The sequence below is a fragment of the Epargyreus clarus genome, unplaced genomic scaffold, assembly GCF_041222505.1.
Source record: "Epargyreus clarus isolate Ecla_fem2 unplaced genomic scaffold, WU_Ecla_fem_2.2 ptg000008l, whole genome shotgun sequence".
Classification (NCBI taxonomy): Eukaryota; Metazoa; Arthropoda; class Insecta; order Lepidoptera; family Hesperiidae; genus Epargyreus; species Epargyreus clarus.
In genome coordinates, this window is record NW_027332216.1 from 13788122 (window position 1) to 13800228 (window position 12107).

Genomic DNA, 12107 nt, shown 5'->3' on the forward strand with positions numbered 1-12107 from the left:
GCGGCGCATCTGAGGCCGACCTCAGATGGGAATATCTAATCCCATCTGGGGTTGATTACAGATGTCCATGGGCGGCAGTAGCCACTTACCATCAGGTGGACTGCATGCTCGTCTGCTACTCCTATACTATAAAATATATATGATTATATGATTTCGGTATGGTATGATTTCGGGAGGGCTTAACGAATAATGAACGATCAATATCGTATTAGCAAAACTTGATACTGATATAAATTAGGTTACTAAACTGAAGGTGGTTCAACCCTCGACTCCGGCGGTACCTATTTCTGCCTAATAACAGAAGTGTTAAGCACTGTGTTCTGGTTTGAAGGGTTTGGTAAAGGAGACATACTTATCAGGAACGTTCCAACTTAGTCCTCAGGTAGCAACGCATCTGAAGCTGACCTCGAACAGAATTCTAATGTCATCTGGGATTGGTTATAGATGTCCGTGGTCGACAGTATCCACTTGGAGTACAAGAAAAGATAGAATAGTTCCTAAATTTTATGCTCATGGACCTTTGTGATGTTTAAGTTCGTAGCAGACACCACAAGGTTAGATATATTAAACTATTATTTACTAAGAGATTTCGGCCTCAACCCTTCTCATTCTGAGAGAAATCTCATGTTCAATAGTCAAACAATTACCTTATTAGCCTTATTTCTATACCTGAACAGACACTGTCATACAAATTATCATCTCTAAACACCATACTTAGAAGCCTTTAAATAATTCCCGGTTGCGCCAATTTATTTCAAACTTTTTGCGCCAATTTATTTCAAATTTACTTAGATACTATGGCTCGAATAAAATCGAATAACAAATTAATTCCCCCCGTTTCTCGTTACAATAATTCTACGCGTAGAATCTGCCACATTAGGGCGCCTTTAGACGCATTAGTTTTAGCCGGATTAAACCGGACAACGGACAAAATGAACTATTTTTAAATGTACCTACATTTTTTACACGTAGAAATCAAAATGGAAATGCGTTTAATACATTGGAAGGTAGTCAATTTTTTGACACCACCCTTCAAAAATAACGCGAGAAAACCTGAAAAGCGCTGAAAAGTTTAAATAATGTTCTCAAAAATTTATGAAATCTACCAATTCAAGCTGGACAGAAATAAGTTCTCAACATTCGAATACGACTCACATCTATGACAAAGGTTGTGATATAACATACGAGAGTTGAGAGCTATAAGCAGTGATAGTCTAGTGGTTAAGAAACACGGCCTCTGGATCGAAGAGTCCGAGCTTCAAGTCCCAGATACGTACCTCTGATTTTTCTAAGTTATGTGCGTATTATAAACTGCCTAATCCTTCTCATTCTGAGAGAAGACCGTGCCCACCAGAGAAACAGTAATGGGTCGTTGACGACGAAGCGAGAGTTGTATAGCAGACGCTTAACAAAAACGACTCTCATTTACACATAAGAGATAATAACTTCGTAAGCAAACATCCTCGATTGGACAATGCCGTATTATTTCTCCCAGCCGCGTGTGCCATTACAGGAATCGATTTGCGAAACGTAAATGTTTAATAAAGCAATATTTATCGGCGAATTGTGAGCATTCTATCCCTACGCTGCCCTGAACGAGAGTTTAGCTAGGCAGACTATTTCTGTAGTAAAATTAATAATGTATTTTCTTATATTGAAGTGAAGGTAAAATGTTAAATATAGCGGAATCATCGCCACACCATTTCTGCCGTTTTACAACTGTTTTAGCACTGCTTTGTTCCGCTTTGAAGGGTGTGTTAAGAAACACACTTATCCGAAGCGTTTCAACTTAGTCCTTAAATGTAGCAAAGCATCCGTTCCCAACCTCAGATAGGATTCTTCTGGGAACTTATCTGGGCTTGATAACAGATGTCTGTGGGCAGTATCCACTTGCCATCATGTGGATTGCATGCTCTTGAAATCCAAAAATTTATTACCATTTTAAGATAATCCATTTTTATCCGACTTCTCTACTTACTTCTATCCAAATAAATTCCTCCTGAATCTAAAAATCACGTATAGGTATTTAAAACGCATTTTAACTAAGAATTTTTATGTTGGATTCTAAACATGCCGCACTGAATCAGGTTAGAAATGCAACCTAAATGTCAGTCTTATTTCGAAAATCGCGTTGAAAAACTGGACGTCAAAATTATACAGCGCACGATTAGTTAGCGTCCAGATAATACCCCTCGGACGAGCGACCGTATCGATCACGATAGGCAGACTAAACGCGGAGCAGGTAAAACGTCATAATTCAAAATTTATTTTTTTACGAAGAATCGATAAATAAAATTTATTGTTACTTGATTTTGTTTTATACATTAACGTATGTGATAAATATTTAAATTTGTACAAATATATTAATAGCGTAAAGGCATCAAAAAGATTACACGTACAACTGTTAGCTAATCGTGCTGTATGAAAAAGGCTAATTAAGAAATAAATAAAATTAAAAACCTCTACCGTAGCATCTGGTCTTGTTTAACTTTTATATCAATAAAGTATTAAACCTTGATTAAGTTGACTGACGTTATACGTTAATCCGTCCAATTGATAAAAAAAGTAATATAATTTGAAAAAAAAATCGACTTTAAAATAAATTTTATTACTTCGAAAAGGTATTATTAGCACGTCCGTGATATTTAATTACTTTTATTCAACTCAGATGAGAAGCTCCCTGTCACCATTCGGGCACCTAGTAACGGACGGTTATAAAACGTTAATTTTGGCCGCTCATAAAAAGCATAGCCTGCGATCAGCCTTAGCCAAAGCGCCGCTAGAGTCAAGAGGTGTTAGACGCCGGGCTTTAACTGCAGTCAAGTGTTCGTGCGACTTTTAACTACTTATAGCTAAACCCGCCTCTAAATTATAGAGTGCGGTTACTTCGGTACACTACGACAAAGTTAAGTAAACCTTCGGGCTTTGCTGTTTTATGGGCGTAAATAGCAAATGCGTGTGCAAGCTGACCGCTAAATATTTATTTTTTATTTATAATATAAGAGTAGCAGACGAGCATGCAGTCCACCTGATGGTAAGTGGCTACTGCCGCCCATGGACATCTGTAATCAACCTCAGATAGGATTAGATATTCCTACCCGAGGTCGGCCACAGATGCGCCGCTACCCCTGAGGACCAAGTTGGAACGTGCCTGAGATTTGAACCTCAGACTCCTCGATCAAGAGGCCGAGTTTCTTAACCACTAAGCTATCACTACCCTTAACGTAACATTAAATCACTCATAATAGGACTTTCTGTACTGTGGGTGCCGTGGACACAAACAAAGACGAATACACAACCACCCAGACCAAGAACAGATATCCAAATTCATCATTCAGATATCTGTCTGACCGGGGATCTGAACCCGGAACCCTTTGCGCGCCAGGCCGGTATGATGACAGCTCCGCCACGCGAGTCGTATGAAGCGAGATCTAAATTCTCACGAGCGGCAATGCGTCTGTGCTCCCTGTTGCATGTGCAGTTTCTGTGGTACACGACTTATTCGAAGTTAGTCTATAAAGACTAATCTTAATAAAAAAGGAATAACAGCCCACAATAATTACATAGAAAAACAGTAGGATATTACAAAAATAATTTATTATATAAGTAGTTATAAATGTGCGAAAAATCAGATAACTTAATTTATCATTCGATTAAAGTAGAATCCAGTGAGCTCAGACCACTCGCTGTTTGATATAAGATCGTATGAATCATCTATAATAAAATTGTCTGTACGTACTTAACATCTTGAATTATTCCATCGTTTATTATTCTCTCCGGACCTCTCGTAATTCATCATGATCCTCATCTCTCTCAATTACAACATCAAATTAATTTTATTATCTATATTCGATAAGACAAACAGCGGACAGAGTAAGTTGGGAGTTTAGTAGCGGTGTGGTACAAGTGATAAGGTGAAGCGTGTATGAAATAACCGTTTTGAAAAATCTTTTGTTAATCAGTAGCATTACCATGAGTTTACAAAAGTATTACTCGCTAGCGACTACGTAAAATAAATGTATGAAAAATTGTACAGCGCCTCTGGTGGTTACTCGTAGACCTAAATTCCGTAGTGTGAGCCACTCGTAACGTAAAAAACCTATCGAAATCAAATCGCTAGCGAATGTCATTATGATCTATTGCCATACAAATTCGGTCCCATGAGTCATTAATTTGACAGACGTTGTCAAGAAATACCGTAACGATAGTAGTTATGTTATTCACTAGCAAAATGACAATAGTTTTCTATTTACAATTTCTATAGTGGCGTTTCTATGCCAACTCATGGTAGTGCTACAGTACTCGCGCACGGTATGTCGTTGTTTTGTCGCTGGGCACGGTTCTCCTCTTAGATTGAAAAGGATTAGACCATAGCTTTCGGCGCTGGCCAAATGCGAATATATAGAATTCATATGCCGTTGAGAACTTCTTTGAAAGATTTCACAGATGTGCAGGTTTCCTCTCGATTTTTTTTCTTCAACGTTAAAGCAAGTAATAATTAATATATAATACGCATATTACCTTTTTTTTGTTGACGAGGGGGAAACGTTCAAAAGGTACCCGACGCCATGGGAGTGACGCCTGGTTATGTTGGACTTTCACCACACTAAAACGCCCCGGTGGCCGTCCTCGGCGTTTGATGGAGAACTCCGGGATCTCCAACGGAACACAACCGGAGTCCTCCTAACGCGATGCCCTTTCTATCGGGTTCTGCCCTGGGGGGAGCAATTTACGCACCTCTCACATCCCCTGGTAATTACAGCGATATGCGACCACACAAACCGCTGTCCTTCCCGGGGTCGCTTGCTGGACGGTTTGAGCTCCCACTCTTGCCGCCCGCAACCCCGGAAGCCCCTTTTAGTCACCTCTTACGACAGGCAGGGGATACCGTAGCCTTATTCTGGTCCCGGTACTACAGGGACAAATACGCATATTACCTACTTAGAAATATTAGAGGTGCGTGCCTGAGTTCCAGCCTCGGACCCCTCAATCGAGAGAACGAGTTTCAACCACTCGGCTATCTCTACTGTTGTCAGTGTAGTATCGGGACCAGAATAGGTCGACGGTATCCCCTGCCTGTCGTAAGAGGCGACTAAAACAGGGCTGCCGAGGTTGCGGGCGGTAAGAGTGGGAGCTCAAACCGCCCGGTCAGCGACCCCCGGGTGGACGGCTATATGTGTGGTCGCATACCGTCGTACGCACCAGACAGTGTGGCGAGTGCCAAATTCGCCTGGGCGGAGCCCGTCGCAGCAACGCACTAAGAGGACTCCGGTTGCGTTTCTTTGGAGATCCCGGAGCCCTCTACGCACCGCCGACGACGGCCACCGGGGGTGTTTTAATGCGGTAAGAATCCCACACAACCCTGCGTTCCCACGGCACCGGGTACCTTTTGAAGGTTACCCCTCGTAAACAAAAAAAAAGGCTATCACTGCTGTACTGCACTTCACTTGCATGCACTATATATAAATATCTTCAAAATAGTGAAAGTTCAAATGTTTTAGTTCATACACATGTAAAATGTGATAACACATCTTTATTCTCTTATCACTTAATCCATACGGTCATTAGGCCTGTCGACGATGGATTGGAGATGATCGATCATGCAGGTACACCTCGTTTGAACCATTTGCTGCCGCCTCCTTATCTGTATTCTTTATTATGGCAACATTACGGACTCATTATCAAATGAGCGGTTATTTCATACACATTTTTATAACAGGTGGGACTCGATTGTTTATTTTGTAACATTATTTCAGTGTTTTTCAAAGTTGCGACCCCCTGAGATCGCACAGCTTTTATAAACAAGTCACCGGTCTCGACTTCCTTTTAGTAGAAGTAAAAACAAATTAAAGTTGGCTCCTATAAAAATGACTACGCCAATTCGTGATGTAAGGACGTGAGAACGATTTCAGAATTATATACTAAACCAACACTTATTTATTTATTTTTTTCATTGTAGTGACCTATGTCACTAGACATCTATATGTCTGTTATATTTTCTTATTATTTTTTTCCAACAACAGTTCGGTGTAACAACGACACCGAACAACCATATATATGGCCATCTGTGTAGTTTCGTACTGAAATTAATTTATAGAAACAGAAGATATACTCGTAGATATAGACATAGATATGTTAATAAATAGATACGTTAATAAAATAAAATAAATCTATTAAAACGATTTCACAATTCACAATTTCATTCGAGCTTACCTCAAACAATGTAGGAAGCGCAGTGGATTGGCAATATTTCAGTACAATTGAATAATGTTGGATAACAATGGTCATTGTGGTGGGATTGATGAGCCCCGATGTCCGCGTGACGAAATTATGGCCGTTTGAACAAAGCTCTATGGGTTAATATACACTCGCTTCAACTAGTAAAGTATACGGTTTAATTTAATAATGATTTATAGAAAATTAACTTAGTACTTAGTTAGTAACTAAATATACTACCTACACTTAGTATAGTTAGTGTAACTGCAGCTGGGATAGACTTAAATAAAAGTAGTCGTGAAATAATTTAACTATATTCTCGGGCAGAGTTTCCTCTTACAGACCAAATATTAGAATACATCATGTCAATGCAGAGCTTCTACTTAAATATGATTTTATAATTTTGCACTACCTCCTTTATACTTATAATTGAACAAACGTTTATTAACACATATTTCCGGTAAAACATTCCATAAATTGAAAAATTATTAGGCATTTATAAAATAACATAAATTAATTAAATAACAATTTTAAAGACATAAATAATTAATAATATAAAACTAAATATGTAATTTACGCAATAACTAATAAACATGACTATGACGTAAATAATTCTTATACAATAATAATCAAACTGATGTGTAGTGTCCTTAGGCAAGCTACTTGTTGGTTGGTAACATTAGTTTGTTGTTTTCTTGGTAAAATAGGATATAGAGAATTGAGTACTCGAAAAATGAAGTTATACAGTTTAAAGGTAGAGCAAAAGTGGTTCGATCTGGTAGGTGCCACCACACCTATTTCTAACCTGAAGCTGTTCTTGCGTTTCGGTTGACGATACTGTGGTGGTCCATGATCCATAGATAAGAATGATTATTATGACTTCATTGAGCAGCCCCTCAAACCCCGTCGGCCCTCATGTTATCAAAAATAAGCGAAGTAAAGACGGGGCATCTTTTGTTGCATATATAATACTTGAATGATCCGTTATTCAGATTTTTACCATTACAGGCGCAGTCCAGCATGCAGTCCACCTGATGATAAGTGGCTGCTGCCGCCCATGCAGTAGTAATCAACCCCAAGTAAGATTAGAATTCCGACCTGATTTCGCCCAAAAATCCGCCACTACTCTTGAGAACTATGTTAGAATTCCTCGAATAAGTATATCTCCCTTACCACACCCTTCAAACCAGAACACAGCAGCGTTTAAAACTGCTATCATTATTTGAAAAATGATGAAAGTTTAAACAAAAAATAAAGTTGCTGATATTAAACAATATATTATAACAATAACAGTAGCAACGGAATAAATTATTCGCAGATTGCATATCTCAAATGTCAAAGGAGTATATTTACGAACCACCTAATTCCTTATCAGTCATCAGGTCGAATCTAGTGATAATGCACTAGGGAATACCCGTGACTTTGGTTACAGATACAATAATTCGGATCAAATTACACTAACGGTATAAATAGACCATTTAATGACTGACGACTGTTGTAACACTGTTTGTAAAGGACAGTTGTTAAGTTACCTTTTTAATGATTTTTTCGAAGCGAAACTTTAAAATCGCATCTTTAAGTAACAAAACATTATTTTGTTAACAATACATGAGAAAAATCGAAATTTGGAGACAAAAATAAAATTAAAATAAAACGGCCTATGTTTCTATCTGCTATTATTAAATGCAAAATTAAATTCAAATCCATTCAGGTTTTTACGCACGTTGAAATAAGAAACATAAAAGCTTTAAAATTCATAATCCGTCGTAATTCAGAACTTAAACTATTTGTAGACCTTTGAACTATATCAACAAACTTCTTTAAACAAATCGTTTCAACACTTATTGCGTAATTTATTAACAAGCATACAAACTACAAGCTACAATATTATAATAGAGCTCATTTCTTATCAGTCATCAGGTCGAATCCAGTGACAAATTATAATGCATTTTCTTCAGCGAAAATTGGACACTCGATATAACTTATGCAGCGAATTTTAATGGTTTAATATTTCAAAGGTGTTGGGAAGTTGGAGATTTCATTAGGAGATTGTCAGGTCCAGTTTGGTCCATTTTGCACTGGGCTAATGATGTTATTATTTGATAGGCTTGCCTTATCACGCCTTGCCTTAAGCGCGAATGAAGCGGTGCACCCAGGTAGCCTAGATTCTAGATTTGGATTTTGTAAGGAATATTAATATTAGTTTCCATTGTTCACACCTTTGTTCGTAAATGTGGTGTTACCGAAATAGATAGGTTGTTCGTGACTCTTAACCATGACTTACTAATCAAATACAGACTTAATAAACATTGTCGTTGTTAGTATTCACTTTTGGTTCACTCGAAGTTTTGGGACTATTTTTTACAATCAATTAAAAGGCTTAAGAGCTTATCATGGTGCAATAGGTACTTTGTGGGACCTAGCAAATGCCAACGCTATACTTAAAAAACTCTCGCTTTGGGCACCAGTACTTATAACAATGGTCAAACAAATCTCATCTACTTCTCACTACAGCTCTATAACAGCAGTTAACCTACTGTATTTTTATTTTAAGGGAATAACATCTGTTAAGAAAATAACATACTTCCTGTTCCCTTGTTTTTAACGCCAGCAACAAATCTGTGGCAGACTTTATGTTGAGCTCCATTTAGTTAACCCATACCATTCACTTTCTTATACTCATTCATTCTTCAGTTCGTTCAACATTATTATTTTTGAGAAATAGTCCTTTTGAGTGGTAGTCTAAAGGATCACAATAACATAATAAACGGTATTAGAAGAGAAGAATCTAATTGAAAAAATCTCTTTAACTTCGATTAAAAGTAAAAGTCTAATTATAACAGCGGCGTGTACTCGTTTTATGTACACGAAAGTCTCATTAAGGGAAATGGGCAGCAATCGCAATATTTAATTCTACGAACAAAACGCTAAAAGCATTTTTAGAATTAATCCAATTAAAAGTCAATTTAATTGAAACGCCTGCGTATGTTAGTCACGCACGGCTAACGCTTAGGGTTTTATTGAGTCAGGATTACATAAGATACTTAGTTATATTAAGCGTTACTTTGTTATAATAAAGTTACTTCGCAACAATCTGCTACCAATGTATGTATGTTATATGACGAATTTGTAATTTAGCGTAATATAGCGCCGTAGTGTCAACTTGATTACTTAATTTTGAAGGTGGTAGAACACGTTGTGGTTCGACTCCGATTGTAATAAAGTAGAATATAATATAAGTAGAATAGTTGTTTTTATTTCATTTTATTTTAAAATTTCTTTTTTTATTATTGTCCGTGGTTTTAGTCTGTAATAATTGTTTTACTGTTCATCACATATTTTTAGCACATATTCTCGAGCAGCTACTTGTGGTTTTCAGTTTACCTATATTTTACTATGTAACTAATATGAGCCGGAAATACTGCAAGTTGTTTTTAGTATATTATATTATAATTTTTCTTCATTTATTATTTTTCTTGGCTTGTGTTAATTTTAAGCCCTATACTACGGATAATGTATGCATTCTGTGCTGCAGTACAAGTAAATCAGGTGAGACTGTTGTGGTAGACATTGGTTTAATTTTATCGAAAGTCACCTGCATTTGTATCACTTTCTATTTACTTCAATCTATTTTAACCTTTTTTGAGAAGTGTTTTAAAATTATAATTTATATAGTGACTACATATTATTCTCGCAAAACTCATTATTTTCTATATTACTATGACAATGGGTAACTCAAATAAATTAAAAATTGGTTTGCTTAACCCAGGATCGCTAGGGAACAGACATGACGAGTTCTTGGTGGCAATGGCGCGACATTCAGTAGACGTTATGGCAATAAATGAAACGTGGCTTAGGGAAGGTGAAGAAGGGAAAGCACCAATAGTTCCTGGGTACCGTTTTCACCATATACCGCGACCTTCGGATGTACGATCACGTGGTGGTGGAGTAGGCTTCTATTTCAAGCGGGGCTTACCTACGAGGAAGCAACACCATCCCATTTGCCACACAGTTGAACAAATGTGGGTGAGCGTCATAGTTAATGGCAAGGCTCTCATAATTGGAACAGCGTACCGCCCTCCGTGGTTAAATGCGTCGTTATTTTTTGATGCACTAAGCGAGTCATTAAGCTCTTTCACACGGTTTGATCATGTAGTTTTACTTGGAGATTTTAATATTGACATCCAAAATAAAAATAGCGCCACTACTAAAATATTTTCAGATTTTCTAAGTTGTGGAAATCTTTCACAATATGTAAATCAACCTACACATTTTACAATTAATAGTGAAACTCTCATAGATGTCATATGCACTGATGCTCCAGTATCTTCCGTTCAAGTAGACCACATTAAAGATCTGAGCAATCATGCTATGGTTGTATGTGAACTAAATATTACTAAGATTCGTCCGCGACCCAGATGGGTCTTATACAGACCCTTAAAAAATATAGACATAGCTCTTTTTAATCGGGATTTGAGTAATGTTGATTGGCTTAGCATTTCGTCGATGAAAGATGTCAATAATATGGTTTACACGCTTAACAATAATATTTTAAATCTTTATAATGTACATGCGCCGCTGAAGAAAGTTTATATAAAGGAAAAAAATAATTATCCATGGATAACCTTTAATATTCGGTGTATGATGAAAAAGCGTGACGAGGCACAAGTTAGAGCCCGTAAGACTAAAATAGACTCTCATATAGACTATTATCGGGAACTTAAGAAAATTGTAAATTCTGCCATTACTGCTGAAAAAGCTGCATATTTTAAACAATACATAAATTCTAATTCTAACCAACCTAAAATAATGTGGAAGCACGTAAAACAGCATGTCGAGGTAAAATGTAAAGACATTTCACTCCCTTCCCAATTCAATAATCCAGATGAAATCAACGATCACTTTTTAAAAGTCCCCGGCATAACCAAAGTCTCTTTCAGCCTATTAACGTTCTACGAGTTTAATCGTTTCTGTCACGCTACCTTCAATTTCCACTCAGTTACAGAGTACGAGGTGGTAAATGTTATAAATTCTTTAAAATCAAATGCGATTGGGTGTGATGGTATATCACTTGACATGGTCAAGTTACTACTTCCGGATTGCCTCACATCAATTACTGCCATAGTGAATAGATCTTTTGAAGTAAACACCTTCCCAGAGACATGGCAGCAAGCTGTAGTCCAGCCTATACCCAAAAAGTCTGATATATCTGAATTGACCGATCTTCGCCCAATAAGTGTATTGCCATGCCTATCTAAAGTACTTGAAAGGATAGCATGCAATCAGCTTACAGAATATCTTGTTGCGAATGACATATTACCTGTGCACCAATCCGGTTTCAGGAAAAAACACAGCACAACCACTGCACTAATAAGTGTAGTAGACGATATCTTGACAGCGCAGTCCCAAGGAGAGGGCACTATCTTGGTCCTATTGGATTTTTCTCGAGCTTTCGAAACTATAAATGTAGATTTGCTACTCTCAAAGCTATCATATTATGGAGCAAGTACAGAAACACTTATGTGGTTTGACAGTTATTTCAAAGACCGTTTTCAGCGGGTCGAACTAAAGCAAGGTTTTGACGGATCAAAAAAAGTGTCTAAAAACTTACGTGTCATTCGCGGTGTTCCGCAAGGATCCATTTTAGGACCGCTGCTTTTCATTTTGTATAGTGCTGACATCATTAACAACATTAAGCATTGTAGATATCACATATATGCGGATGATCTGCAGGTCTACATGTCCTTTAAGCCCGACGATGTTAACATAGCTATCGGAAATCTAAATTCGGATCTTGAACGTATATCCTTATGGGCCGAAAGAAATGCATTGGTCGTCAACCCGATAAAAACTAAATTTATAATTTTAGGAACTCCGGCACAAATAAGAAA